The sequence below is a fragment of the Acomys minous genome, assembly GCF_964271855.1.
Source record: "Acomys minous genome assembly, chromosome: 8".
Classification (NCBI taxonomy): Eukaryota; Metazoa; Chordata; class Mammalia; order Rodentia; family Muridae; genus Acomys; species Acomys minous.
In genome coordinates this window covers 121,684,733-121,701,334 of record NC_140489.1, presented here as the reverse complement: position 1 = coordinate 121,701,334, position 16,602 = coordinate 121,684,733, and positions in this window count along the sequence as shown.

The following is a 16,602-nucleotide window of genomic DNA, read 5'->3' as shown; positions in this document are numbered from 1 at the left end:
GGAAATGAAGAAGCAGAAATAATGTAACTACTAATAATTTCAAAAAAGTAAATCATAATAAAAAGGGTAGGAAGCAATTGAAATTTGTTTTGGATTACTTTAATAACAGTTCTAGCTTAGTACATATTATATGTTGACTGATATTTTAGATTTATATTAATTCTAAGGTCATATTCGCTTTGTGAATTTCTAATAGCTATTTTTATTTAGCAGGAAAAATGGAAAAGAACAGGAAGAAGGAGTCAGGATAATATATAAGGTCATTCTGACTTAAGATGTATTTTTTTAATGTTATGGTGAATCAATGTTATTTTTTCCAGATTTTTTTATTAATTCATACATTTATACCTCAATAGTTATACCATCCCTTTTATACTCCCATTCCTCCCTCCTTCCTACTCTCCCCCTACTCCCCTCCCCTATGACTGTGACTGAGGGGGGCCTGCTCCCCATGTATATGCTCATAGGGTATCAAGTCTCTTCTTGGTAGCCTGCTATCCTTCCTCTGAGTGCCACCAGGTCTCCCAATCCAGGGGACATGGTCTTAAAGCAAGTACGCCACATGAAAAAAATGCTGCTCTGAGTTCTTCAGTGTGGAAGTGAGGAGCAAAGGCGGTGTGCCTATGATTTTTCACATCATGGCAAGTCAATAATTAATTCTTCCCTTAGAATAACTGAGTAAGTATGAATCTATTTGCATTCTTCCACATGTAGACAACCATTTAGACCAGCATCACTTGTCGAAGATGCTATTTTTTTCCATTGTGCAGATTTTGCTGATATGTCAAAAACCAAGTGTTTATAGGTGTGTGGGTTTATTTCTGAGTCTTCAATTCTACTCTATTGATCAGCCAGCCTATCTTTATGCCAGTGCTATGCTGGTTTTATTACTGTTGTTCTATAGTAGAGATTGAGATCAGGGATGAATATTCCTCCAAAAGACTTTTTACTGTACAGGACTGTTTTAGCTATTATGTTTTTTTTTTGCTTGTTTTTCCATATAAGGTTGAGAATTGATCTTTAACAGTTGGTAAAGAATTGTATAACTATTTTGATAGGAATTCCATCGAATCTATAGATTGCTTTTGGTAAGATGGCAATTTTTACTATGTTGATCTTCTCGATCCATGAGCATCTTTCCATCTTGTAATATCTTCTTCAATTTCTTTCTTCAGAGACTTGAAGTTTGTTCATATAAGCCTTTCATTTGCTTGGTTAGAGTCATGCCAAGATACTTGATATTATTTGTGGCTATTGTGTAGGGTGTTGTTTCCCTAATTTTTTTCTCAGCCATTTTTTTATTTGTATATAAGAGGGATACTGACTTTTTAAATTAATCTTGTATCTGGAAACTTCATTGAAGGTGTTCATCAGCTGTAGGAGTTCTCTCACAGAATTTTAGGGATCGCTTATGTGTACTATCACAGCATATGTGAATAGTGATACTTGACTTCCTCCTTTCTGATGTGGATCCCCTTCTCATTTTGTTGATATATATATATATATATATATATATATATATATATATATATATATATATATATCTTCAAGTACTATATTAATGAGATATGGAGAGAATGGGCATCCTTGTGTAGTTTCTGATTGTAGTGGAATTTATTTCTATTTCTCTCCATTTAATTTGATGTTGGCTATTGCCTTGCCGTATATAGACTTTATTATGTTTAGATATGTGCCTTGTATCCCTGATCTCCCCAAGACTTTAAGCATGAATGGGTATTTTGTTTAATGCTTTTTTGGCATTAAGGACATGATCATATGGCTTTTTAGATATATATTTATCACCCTGCACAAAACTAAAGTCTAAGTCGTATTTAAGACCTCAACATAAAACCAGACACACTAAATCTGTTAGAAGGAAAAGTAGGGAAGAACCTTAAACTTATTGTTATAGTAGACAATTTTCTGAACAGAACATCAATAGCTCAGGCTCTAAAATCAACAATTAATACGTGACATTTCATGAAACTGAAAAACTTTTGTAAGTTAAAGAACATTATCAACAGAGCAAAATGACAGCCTACAGACTGGGAGAAGATCTCCACCAACCCTACATCTGACAAAGAGCTAATATCAAAAATATATAAAGAACTCATGAAATTAAGCACCACCAAACTAAATAATCCAAGTAAGTAATGCTGTAGAGAGCTAAACAGAGAATTCTCAAGAGAGAAACATATCGAATGGAAAAAAAAAAACTAAAAAATACCCAACATCCTTAGTTATCAGGGAAATGCAAATCAAAATGACTCTGATATTCTTTCTTAAACCTACCAGAATAGATTCCAAGATGGTGGCACCCAGAAAGCACTGTATCCAATCTACTACAGGGAGACCAGGAAATTGAATGGAGCCACAGACTGCTAAATCCAGAGAACTTTAGGTGAGTGGGGTGCCATACAGTGCAGATCACCTGTAAACCTGGCCCAGGGTCAAGTAACACACCACGGAGGTACTGAACCCATTCTCCAGATGCTCTAACAGACTCACCTGCGGACTGCAGCTGGCAGATAAAGCCTGAATTCAATGTATGGGTCAGTACCAGAGCGTCTTGCCTGTGAAAGTCACAGGAAAACAGAGCAAGCTGACCTTGGCCCCACCCCCCCACCTTATGCAAATGTGCAAGGACCCCATACCGTGTGGAAACACAGGCAACTGGGTCCACCTAGCTCAGAGAAAGAGAGAGCACACAACCCATGGGGTGGAATGGCCAAGTTGGAACTGAATGCAGGATACTGAGCGGCTTTGGTCCACCTACCTCAGAGAGAGCAGCAGGCAGCCCATGGGTCCAAACCAGGCCCACACTGGAACAGAGCACAGGGGACAAAGCCTGCAGATCCGAGAAGTGAGATATAAGCTTGGGCACCTAACACAGTCCTGGCAGGATCTCCCATGGGGCTGGGGCAACCTAGCTCAGAGAAAGCACATGCAACCCATGGGGTGGAACAGCCCAATTAGGAGCTGAATGCAGAGTACTGAGCCTTCAAATTTGAGCAGTTAGAACTCAGCTTGGACAATTCAAACAGCCCTAGCAAGATCTCCTACACTCTCAGGAGAGACTGCACATCCCTGAAGTGTCTATACACTGGTCAAAAAGGCGCCCATAGCTCAGTGGGGCTGAGCCAGGTGAAGTCTGTACTACAGGTCCTTGGGAAGCGCAGGCAACTGGGATCAACTTGCCCAAGCAGATCTTGCCGGCCTAAATCTGAGACCCCATAACAGCTGGCCTAATTGCAACCTAATCTGAAAGGGATCAGCCAGAAGCCTACCTCTGCTAAACAAATCTGGAGCCTAAGGTATAGAGCAAAGTCTCCAGGAGTGGAAACTAGGTCACCTGCTTGTTTCAGGGAAAAATTCCCTGATCTCCACAGGCAAGAGCATGTGACCTATAATCATTCACCAAATATCCAGTCTCAACAACTAGTGAAGGACACCAGAAGCCACATCCCATCAACAGAAACAGCAACATGACTAAAAGACAGCATAAGAATGCAAACAGCAAATCCAGAACAGCTCAGCATCTCCAGATCCTGAGTATCCCAAAGAAAACAACCCTGAGGACCCAAACACAATTGAAATACAAGAAAACAACCTAAAGTTCTAAGTAAGGAAGATTATAATGGAAGAAATGAATGAAATCTGTAAACAACTGCAGAAGGATGCAACCAAGCAGGTTGAAGACATAAAAGAGACATAGAGAGAGGCACTGGAAGAATTTCAGGAAAATACAAACAGACAGATGAAGGAAATTAATAAAACACTTCAAGATCTGAAGATGAAAATGGAATCTACGATAAAGGAACACACAGAAGAAAAACGTGACAGAGAAGTCTTAGAGAAGAAAGCAATCAGCAAAGAGATGACCTTCTTTAACAGAATCCAAGAAATGCAGGAACGAATTTTAGGACTTGAAAATACAATCGTAGAATTCAAAACAACCATCAAAGAAAATGCTAAATTGGAAAAGCTCCTGACACAGAACATCCAAGAAATCAAGGACACCATGAAATGAAGAAACATGAGAATAATAGCCATTGAGGAAAGAGAAAACACCTGACTCTATGGCCCAGAAAATATCTTCAACAAAATCATAGAAGATAATTTCCCAATCTGAAGAAGAAGATGCATATGAACATACAAGAGACCAACAGAACACAAAATAGAATAGACCAGAAAAGAAAATCTTCCTGCCACATAATAATAAAAGCACAAAATATACAGAACAAAGAAAAAGTATTAAAAGTGGCAAAAGAAAAAGGCAGAGTAACATACGAAGGCAAACCTATCAGAATTACACCTGACTTCTCAGATGAGACCATGAAAACCAGAAGGGTCTGGACAGAGGTCCTGCAAACCCTAAGAGTCCACAAATGCCAGGCTAGACTACTATACCCAGTGAAACTATCAATAACCATTGATGGAGGAAACATGTGAGAAATAAAGTCAAACAGTACCTATGCACAAATCCAGCTTTACGGAAATTACTAGAAGGAAAACTCCACCACATAGGGATGAGTTACAACCAAAACTCGGCAAGAAATTGATAACTACACCATTGCAAAATCACAAACTAACAAGTGCTAGACTGGAACCAACATCAAAATTAAGACTCTTAACAGTCACTGGTCATTAATATCTCTCAACATCAATGGTCTCAATTCTCCAATAAAAAGACACAGACTAACTGAGTGGATGCATAAACAAGATCCAACATTTCCTGCATCCAAGAAACAAATCTCACCCACAAAACAGACATTACCTCAAAGTAAAAGACTGGGAAAATTATTCCAACCTAATGGTCACAAGAAGCAAGCTGGGGTGGCATTCTAATATCTAATAAAATAGACTTTCAACCAAAATTAATCTAAAGGGCCAAGGAAGGAAACTTCATACTCATCAAGGGTAAAATCAAGCAAGATGACATCACAGTTCTGAACATCTATGCTCCAAATACAAGGGCACCCACATTTGTAAAAGAACTATTAACAAAGCTTAAACCACTCATTGATCCCCACACACTAAGAGTGGGAGACTTCAATACCCCAATTTCCTGAATGATAGGTCATTGAAATAGAAACTAAGCCGAGAAATAGCATCACTAACCAATGCCATGAATCAAATGGATCTAACAGAGGTTTACAGAACTTTCCACCCAAACACAAAGGACTATACTTTCTTCTCAGCACCCCATGGAACCTTTTCCAAAATTAATCAATTGTAGGTCACAAAGCAAGCTTCAACAGATAGAAGAGGATTGAAATAATACCTTGTATCTTCTCAGATCACCATGGTTTAAGGCTGGACTTTAACAACAACAGGAAGAACAACAAGGCTACTGACACGTGGAAACTAAACAACTTTCTAAATAATGACACCTGGGTCAGGGAAGAAATAAAGGACTTCCTGAAGTTCAATGAAAATGAAAGAACAACATACCCAAATTTGTGGGACACATTGTAAGCAGTGCTAAGAGGAAAATTCATAGCACTAAGTGACTTTAAAAAGAAAGTGGAAACATCATACATAAGCAACTTAATAACACATCTGGAAGCCCTAGGAAAAAAAGCAGAAACATTCAAGAGAAGTAGACATCTGGGAATAATCAAACCTAGGACTGAAATCAATAAATTAGAAACTAAAAGTACATTCAAAGAATCAACAAAACCAGAAGCTGGTTTTTTTTTTTTAAGAAAATCAACACGATAGAAAAACCTTTAGCCAAACTAACTAAAAGGCAGAGAGACACTATCCAAATCAAAAAAATCATAAATGAAAAGGGAGACATAACAATAGACACTGAAGAAATACAAAGAATCATAAGATCCTACTATAAAGGCATATATATATGCCACAAAATTTGAAAATCTAAGGGAAATGAACAATTTTCTTGATCGATTCAACTTGCCAAAATTGAATCAAGATCAGATAAACAAATTAAATAGCCCTATTTTGCCTTTAGAAATAGGAGCAATCATTGATAGTCTCCCAACCAAAAAAAAAGCCTAGGGCCAGACGGTTTCAGTGCAGAATTCTACCAGACCTTCAAAGAGGAGCTAATATCAAAACTCTTCAAGCTACTCCAAAAGACAGAAATGGATGGAATATTACCAAATTCTTTCTATGATGCCACAGTCAGGTTGATACCTAAACTTCACAAAGACCCTTCAAGGCTGGCGGATCTGGACACAGGGGAGCTTGTAAAAATAGTTGCACCAACTAAGTACTATGCATGCAGTAAACCTATACCACTTGTTCACATATACCCAATGGATAGCTCATTCTCCAAAGTTATGGTGAGGGTGGGACTGCCTCTGACATGACTTCTGGTGCTCCCAATTTGATCACTTCCCCTTGGGGGAAAGGTCTGGTAGGCACACAGAAGAAGGGGAAGCGGACTGTCTGCATGAGACCTGATAGGCTGTGGTCATATGGCAGAGGAGGAGGTTCTCTTCTGTCAGAGGTCTAGAGGAAGGTAATAGGGTAGAAGACAGTGGGAAGGTGGGAATTGGCGGATACAGGTGAGGGGACACCAATCAGGAGGTAATCTGTATCAATTATAATAAAGAAAATGAAAATCTGAGTAAGGAAAATATGCATGAAAATTGTGAATTTTCTTTAAAATGAAATGACTTTATATTTGTGATAATCTCTTTTAATGTTAGCATTTGTCAGTGCATCTCCAAGGACAGTTGACACTCTCAATACTAGCAGGCTAGCTTGTGGTTGCATAGCCATTCCCTATAATGTCTGACATAGCTATGAAAGCCAGATTTACAGAGTGACATGTCCTGATGATGCAGTATGGCTGCAGCTGACTCCTGAGGAGTGTAAGACCTGAATGGACCAAACACTTTCCTTGTAAGGCACTGAAATTCAGAGAAATGTCTTCAAACTAAGATATACAGTAATTTAGTCAAGACACTGTGTGCTTAATTAGAATACTGTAATACATCAAGGAAAAAAACATGTCAGAAGCGAGCAAGAAACCACCTGAAATTCCACCATCTACAACTATCTTCTTAGTTTTGGGTGATACTTATATGCACACAAAACAGAAAGATGTATGAATAATTAAGTGTGTATGTGTGTATTTATGTATATATGTATATATTTGCATATGTATATATGTACATATGCATATATATGCATATATTTATATGTGTATACCTTTGCGTATATATATGTATATATGTGCATATGTGTATATATGTATATATGTGTATATGTGTATATATGTGTATATGTGTATATATGTATATATGCATACTACTCTCAGAATACAGTCCAGGAAATAAATTCACAGGATGGGTATTCAGAGTGCTTATGAGAAAACTCCAAGAAAACAAGACAAGAGTCTTCTGACCTCAGTTTCTTTAAAAACACAAATTGTTCTTGGAATGTGCTCCTTGCAGGTGATGGAGGTGAGTTCACCTTAGACTTCTCTTTACAGTTGGTCATTGTTATTTGTTTTATATGCCTCTAGAGAAAAATCAATTTTGCCACATGTGGCTGGTCTTTGTAAATGAATTCACCCTATTAGGGAATTTTTCTTAATCTTCAGAGTATAAACTGTCGAATGTTTGGCATAAAGTTGGCTATTGCATGAGACTTTAGTCCACTTCAGGTTTTAGGCTCCACTCTCCCAAGTCCAACCACCTCCAAAGCACTAAACAAGTATGTATGAAGAATATTATTTTTTATAAATTTTATTTTACAAAGACTCAAATTTTACTTTACCTTAAGAGCAGCAACAACAACAAAAGTAATTAAAGAAATTTATCACTTTCAGATAAAAGTTGATTCAGTATAGGGTGCAAGGTTTTTAATGATCCTTCCAAAAGTAAAGAGCTTTAAACATTTTTAAATTGTGGTCATTATTATTCAATAGCACCTACATTAGTAAGTCAGTGTCTAGCCTGTGCTGTGAAGACCAATGTGAATCCTGACACCACATCACTGACTCTTTCCCACACTCCTCCCTCTGTCATTACTATTTTTATTATTACACTGTTCGTGGTGTGACATTTAAATTCAGCTCTGCTACTATAAATAGACTCATAATCACAGTTCTCTATCTCAGGTCTATATTTAGATATATTCATTTTTAAAAGATTGGGGGATTTCTCTGGCATTCTCCTATGTGCCTTCTCCTATTATACTGTCCACACCAACTATATCTCTTATACTTCAAGCTGTTGCTCTTTTCAAAAAAAAGCTTCTAAGTTTTAAATGGATGCTTCCTTCCCCTTAGGTCTCCAGCATTCTGTCTCTGGTTTGTTCCCTTTTTAATGCTTTCTAGGCCTGAGAACCACTCCCATAGTCATAGAACCTCTGTCCTAATAAACCCCATCTTTGGAGGAGTAGCAAAGAATAGATTTTATCATTTCTAGTAGATAGATTTGTGGAAGTGAGTATGCAGTGGGCTTTGTCATAGGACAGCATTTTCAGGTTGGCACTTTATATTTAAATAAAAACTTGCTTGATGTGACTATCCCAAGAGAAGTTCATTTCCTTAGTACGTGTGTTGATGCTGACTTAGTATCTCCTGGAATAGATAAATTACTAGATTGGAGCCTAAGGTGAAATAGATGTGCTACGTTATCTGGCTTAATTTCTGTAATTAACAGTCTAAATGGATATAGTTCTTTCTTCATATCTGAAATCTGATAGGTTGGCTTGACCATGGCTGGCACTGGAGTTACTCTGTTTTTATTCATATATATATATATATATATATATATATATATATATATATATATATATATATATATATCTTTGAAATCACATATTACATCTCTATTTCATCTGTTCTTTCAGGGACAGTAACTGTGTGGCTCTCATTGTTGTCCATTTTTATTATCAAGAATATTATAGTTTCTTCTTACTTACCTTATACATTTTCCTCAGGCCAGCTATGAATTATCATACTGCCTTAGTGACCCTCAGTAAGAGAACATCTACTTATTGCAAGGGATTTCTCCATTAAAAAAAAACTTTCAAAAGGTAATAAGCACTGTAAATATGGGAAGACATATATTTGTCTTCTTAAAAAATATATTTCATGACTAAAAGTAAATCATAATAGAGAAACAATGAACATGTGAGTCCCTAGTGCTGAAGACACCATATGCTTTGGACATGAGAACAAGAAAGAAGAGAGCTAGTGCTAACCTGACGCCTCCCCTCTGAAGACTAGCTTTCATGGTACCAGAAGGTAACATGCACCTTCCCAAATGAGGGAAGTGACCAATCGTTGTAGCTATGATGCCTATGAGATACAACAAGAACCAGCATAGCATGGTAATTCTAAGTTCAATAATGGCATGAGCACCTTGGTAGTGAACAACACCTCTCTAGTTGCACTGAAAGACCACTCAAAAAGAAGGAAACCATGCCTGGTACTAGAAGCCTTGCCAGTTATCCAGGACTAGTAAAGTTATGAATCTTGGAGAATGTACAACTGCCACATTACAAAACCAGATTAATCCCTAACTACGTTATAAATACATATCTTAGCCTTCACCAAGAAAACTTCTTTTCGGAATAGACAGAGACCACTACAGAAACACAAATGATCAAATGCAGGGCTGTGGAGTCCTTTCACAATTGCTACATCTACCATGTAACTCCTGCACCTAAGGCTGGGAAATCATCATGGAAGAAGAGGCAAAGATTGTAAAAGACAGAGAAAGAGGAAGTTTGCAGTGAGATTGTGTTACAGAAGCTACATCCATGAAGTCTCAGCAACATGAAGACTGACTAATCATCACCTGAGCTAGGAAGACATCAATAGGATGCTAATTGGGACAAGGAAAGGTCATGAGGCCTCAACCTCCACAAAGAACTACAGACAACTAACAAAAGCTGAGAGTGAGAGAGAGATAGTCCTCCCCAGGGAAACTGACTAAGAGTTGGGTGGGTGTTACATAGGAGGAATTGGAAGACAGAAGTTGATTAGCCAATACAAAAGGTCATTCCCGAAAATGTATGTACAAGGATAGTATTATACAGACTACAGAGCTTGTATTTTTATGTTTATGATCACACACAAATATATGTAACAACAATTAAAGCAAAAAAGGCCATGAATCTGACTAAGTGCGGGATAGAGGCTATATAGGAGGAATTGGAGGAAAGAAAAGGAAGTGAAAATGATGCAGTTATATTATATTTATAATTAAAAAGTATTTTATCAAAGAAATAGAAAGTAAGGAGAAGAGATAGGTTATGGAAATTAAAACAAAACTCTCCTTTGTTTTTAATTTGTTATATAGAAGCTTCAGCTTAATACTAATTCTGTAAAATTTCCCAAATTAGATGTTTCAAACACAGTGTCTACCATCTGGGGCATTTTTTCGAAACATCTGGATAATGACTCAGTCTTGTAGTTCCTATGTAAATATCTAGAATAGTACATATACAGTGTTGGAGTAGAATTTTAATCACCATCAAGAAAGTAAGTTTATAATTCCCAGAAATCTTCAGGGTTATATTATAAAACTATAAAGTGAATATTTTAATTTTAATAGTCATTCTCTGTATATATGTACTGTTCTAAATATACATGATATCACTAATTATATCACCTAATTATATGTCATAGATAGATAGATAGATAGATAGATAGATAGATAGATAGATAGATAGAGCTAATGATATAACCATGTATAGAAGACCAGGAGCTTATGTCTCCTGGTAAAAAGGCCTAAGACCTAGGGTGGTCTTTAGGCCATATAAATGAAGACACTAAAACCCCAAAACCTTTTAATACTTCAAAGCTTAGGCCTTATTTGGACAGACTCTCAACTAGGTCATCTAATTCAATCTGTCCACTTAGCCTTATCCAGCCATGTATAAGTATAAGTTTCAAGCCTGTAGTCAAGGCCATCTCTTCTGTCTCTTGGTGAAAGGGCTTTCATCATTCTTCTTTCCAGATTTTCTCTCTCTTTCTCCCAGGAAGCCCCACCTTCCCTTCTTTCTTTCTCTCTCTCTCTCTCTCTCTCTCTCTCTCTCTCTCTCTCTCTCTCTCTCTCTTTCTCTCCCTCCCACTCTCCAATTATAGGTTGTCAGCAACTTTTATTATCCAATCAGGAATAAGCTGGGAGGCAAGGGTCATACAAGGTCATTTTATATACATAAGAATTTGCTCATAGGACAATATGGATTTGGGGGGCAAGCAATCAATCACAACATTTATGTGCATCTAGAGCAATTGTAGTTTCTCATTTGGTGGTATTTCTTGTATTCTTGTCATTTGTATGTTTTCTATAATCAGGCACGGGAAACATCTCTTGGAGTTGTAGATCAGAAAAATCCAAGACACTCGCCAAACAATATAGGCTACTGCCATTGCCCTTGGCTGCCTTACAGAACTGGAATATAATACTGTACTGCTGAAGATATCACACACTGTAAACAGGACTTGGACAAACTGTGCTGTAACTGACTTGGAAGCCTTCTTCCTGAAGACTAGCTGTTGGCTGTTCACACTAACTCAAGCAGCAGGGAGCTGCTTTGTAAACTTTGTAAATTTTGAATTTTCTGTAAACTTTGGATACTTTGCAAGAAGATGCCCAGCTCCCAGGAGCTTCAGCACCCAGGCCCAGCTGCTTCAAGTTTTGCCTCTGGGATCCCCCTATATCTTTCCCTGGGCTCCCACTCTTCAGCTCTTCAGCTCCCCTGGGGTGCCATCCCCTGTGGGCCCTGAAAGGGGTGCTCAGATCTTCAGGCTGTACTGATGACTTCTCTACACCTCCAAACAGCAACACCTCAGGACTCCAGGGCAGCTGAGGCCAAATCTCCACAGCACAGGGACCTGAGATCAGACACCTGGAGAAACTGAGAAGCTGAAGGCTTCAGTTATGGCTGCTGCTGACAGGGAACTCAGGGAGACTGAGGCATATCTAACTAAAACTATTCTGTGAGCTCTGAAATCCCTTTCTCAACAAAGTATAAACTAGCTGTTCCCACTAAGCAGAGAGTTTCATACCTCTGGTATTGTCAGCCAGGGACCAGGAACAGGAGTCTGACCCTTTAGTATAAATTCATAGTTTAGTTAAGGAAAGTTGTTTTGTTTAGCTTAGAGTTCAAATCTGAGAAGACCCTTTGAGGCATGAGTTAACAGGCCCCTCCCCACATCTCTCTAACTGCCATAATGGCATTTGCAGCCTCTGACACAAAGACCATCTCCAGCCCCTCAGCGGGACTTTTCCCAGATCATACTGATGTTACGTGAAAAGTCTAAACAAAAACTCACCAATCCCTGAACAGGAAATTCACCAATTCCTAAGCTCCCCCAAGCTCAGGACTTGAAATCCCACCAATCCTCACTCTGGAAATCTCTGCCCTAGAAAGCTCTGACCCTAAAATAAATCCTATATGAAATCTGTGTCTGCTCAGTTCCCTGCTGTCTTCCGGGAGCAGAGGCCACGGCTCATACATTTGCCCCTCCTCTCTTTTAACATGACAATTTCATCTAAAGAAACCCAGAAAAGAAGTAAAGAAGGAATCAGTCTAAGGCCCCTGAGCTCTTCAGCTCAGTTAGGACTGGGGAAACCCTCTCTTGGGAGCTGCAGTGCCTCTGCTGAGCAGGCTTCCTCTAGAGCTGTGGGATTCCTGGGTTCCCATATCTCAGGATGTTCTTCCATAGTGGCACTGTCGCACCTCAGACTGTATGTTTCCTGGGTCCTCATATCTCAGGGATGCCCTTCCAGTGGAACACTGTCCTACCTCACAGCTGTGAGGTTCTTGGGCCCCCATATCTCAGGATTCCCTTCCATTGGGATACCCTCTCATCTTAGAGTTCTGTGGTCCCTGGGCTCTTGAGTCCCAGGACACCCTCCCATCCAAGCAGAAAGGCCGGCAGTAGCTCTTATAGTACCTATGCAAGCTGCCAAGAGAGAAAAGCAATTCATAGTCCGGCATAGCTGCAAAGACTACAAACCACAATAATACCCAGCATGGTATGATATACCCAATGGTGCAATGAGGGCACTTATATCGTGGGGAAGAAGTAACAGCCATCAAATTAAACTTACAGGCCATTCTATAGGAGGCAATCCATCCCTGGTACTGTAAACCTGGCTTACCACCTGTGGCAGGTGAGGTCATGGATGGTTGAGTGGAACCTACTACTGCTAGTTTCCTAATCCTGTATAAATCACAGTTGTGCTCTAAATACATATCCTTACAGCTACAAATAAATGTATCTCTCACTCCTTACCAAAAAAAGTTTCCTTTTATTGCAGACAGAGATTATAACAGAAATCCACGACTAGTCAAAATTCATAGAAGAAACTACCACAAGTTTTCCATCTTCAACGGATACATTTACAATATAACTCCTCCACCTCTGGTTCAGGGAACATCATGGAAAAGAGGAAAAAATAGATTATAACAGCCAGAGGATGAGAAATATGCAATGAAATAGTGTATTGTATCTAAGATAGGGAGCTCTACCCATGAAATCATAACAACAAGACTTGCAGAATGACAACATCCTTTGGCATGCCAATGTGGACAGGGAAAAATCTCACTAGGCCCCACCCCTAGATGAATAGCTATAGGCAATTAACGGCTACTAAGCAAAAGAGAATCAACATTTTCCATGTACTAGCCTGATAGGTTATCCCATCCCAAGTGGTCAGCCCTAAATAATATACATATAGGTAACATGAAATGCATTCACCGGTTATATTCATATACTCATAAATGTGCACGTATGCATATATATACATATAATGATTAATAAAAAGGTAATGAATTTAAGAGGGTTTGGGGACAAAGTAATTAGAGTAGGGAAAGTATAGGATAAAAATACAGTATGGACTAGATATTCAGTACTCACATATGAAATACACAAAAATACTTTTAAAATCTAAGTTAATTTATTTACTCATTCTTGTCATCTTGTAGTTGTGTCAAAATCCTATGTAATGCTTTAGTGTGGGGACAAAGTTCAGCCTTTACTTTGGGTCTCTGACTTGAAGCTCCACGTTGTTTCATTGTTATTCTAGATGCTGTATGATTGTCTTACTAGCCAACTTGCACGAGTAAGAGTTGCTTAGTACTCCTGGATTTAAGCAGTGGAGGGAGAGAAATATTACATATCTCTAAGTGAAAAAGTAACTAATCTTTGCCCTAAAGTTTAGATGAGGGTCAAATGAGGTCAGACATCACTGCTTCCTGCCTGGTACCAACCACAGACCTCACAGTGTGACAGTCTCTGCCATTGCTTCAAGGCCAGAAATTTACAGCTTGGTTGTGTGTTTCCTTCTCAAACATTCTTACACAAGCTCAGGGAAAGAAAAGATCAATGAGTTCTCGGCTCAGTGGTTTTCACTACACCTAAGAGAAAGGAGGGTGAGTTTTCAACTTCAAAGTGCTTCACATCCATAGTTAAAGGAGTGTCTTGACAACAGGAATCAACTCTGTAAATGTTATTATTTAAACATAGGAGAAATGACAGAAAAAGAAGTTTCTGAAAAGCAGGCAATAAGGAGCCATAAGTGGAAAGAATTCCTATATTTTAGAAGTGTGTTATTGACAAGGAACTAGCAAAGCCAACAGCAGGAAGATGGAGCCAGGAGAATCCTCATCACCCTGGAAAGTGGTGGCTTTGCAAAATTCTTTCATCTGTGTTTTCTTATTCTCTTTATTTCTCCTTTCATTGCTTCTTTCACAGATACAAGTTAACAACCCCTATGTACCACAGTGGCATAGGCACCAGACATCTAGTAGGGAGATGGTTGGAGAAAGGCCTTGCTCTTTTAAAGCTTCACCTTGTCTGGAAAATAAACCTATCGGTTTATAACAAGGTGAGATAGTAATTCATACAAATAAAAGTGAAACTAAAGAGTACAAATGGCCTCATATCTTAGACAGAATGCTGAGGACATTACACTCTGTCCATCATTTGAGCACAGAGTTAAATAAAGGAAGAAGACAAACACAAGGAAAATCTGACTCTGAAGTAGTCGCAGAGCCAAATCCCTAGGCTCAGTGTATGTCACATGGTAGATAAGTCAAGGAGACTGTTCTAGCATTGAAAGGCTGAATTCAAGGAGGTGTGGGTAGAGAGAAAGGAACTCTAGCCTAAGGTAGGCTTAAATTTCATGGTAAATATGATGGGAAGCTGATAAAGATGTTCTGAGCCCAAAACACATCTGATGTCTAACATGCTACATGCTACCACTGGACCCAAGTGCCAGTACGAGAGTTTCTAACTCTTGCATGTGTGTCATTACTTCTCATGTGCAGAAAGCATCATTTACAGGAAAGTTGTGCCTGCTGTACAAAAAAAGAAAAAAAAACCTCATTCTGGTAATGCCCTCAGCACAATATCCAAGACAGCATGTTCAATGAGTATAAGTTAGTATTTTTGTTATTGCCCTCGATACATAGTCATCATTGCTGTTAAGTAAATCTACTGAAAGCCTGGGGGAAGAGAACACCTGTATCCAAAACTGAAGGAATTTAGTGAAAGGGAAGACTGGGGTAGAGATGGAAAGGAATGAGCTGAGACATGCATGAGGAATGGAGGTTTATTTTTGGGGTGGAGAAGAAAAGAAGCAGTCAGTGTTGTTAGTGGGGGAGGGAGACACGTAGGAAAACGTATAAGGACATACATGTATAGGGATGCCATAAAAGAACATATGACCTTGTATGATAACGTTAAAAGTTAATCTTAAAAAGAAATAGTCTATTGAAATAATCATTTTAAAACTAGAGGAGGGCAGTGCTCAAATTAGAACTTTGCTTTTAAAAATTACTGTGTGATATTTCCCATCTAATTTTACTTTCATTACTTCTCTCTCTCTCTCTCTCTCTCTCTCTCTCTCTCTCTCTCTCTCTCTCTCTCTCTCTCTCTCTCTTAATAAACCATAGCAGTGCAAAAACCAAGTAGGGCAATATGTGATCTTTGACACCACTTCCATAACACATTTAGTAGTCTTGTCTAATTTGCTTTGGAAGTGTTAAAAGCAGGAATATGTGTGAAGCAATTAGCAGAAAAAAATGTGATTACTTACCCACATGTAGTCATAAAGTTAGAGCACTGAATACTAGTTTATTTAGATCTGTTTTGCTCACTTTACTCATTAGACTTTTTACCAAGACAAATTTGATGACATGCACTCATTGTTAAAGAGTCATAAACACGGACGTGTCTTTACAGTCACTGCCAACGCCAGCTCTATTTACTTCATTTTACTTTAAATTCTACTGTTTGTTTTATATTTAAATCTGCAAATCAGCCAAGAGTAATAAATTTAGAGAACACATAGTAACAATGAATAATTTAGTAGGCTGAAAGCCCTTTTTCATTTTCATATGAAAGCAAATTAGAAAACATTGGAATTTCATTTAAGCTATGATGTACATTATTATGATACTGTCTGGAGCCAAGCTGCCACTTAAGTTACTCAGAGGCATTTTATTCAAAAGTAAAGAAGTGTAACTAATTCCATGTATGTTCATCATGCTTTTAAATATTTAGATTTGATGGCTTAGGTTCAAAGTCAAGTTGGTCTGTAGGTACAGATACCATTAAGAAGACTGAAGTCCTGAAAGCAACTTATAACTGGC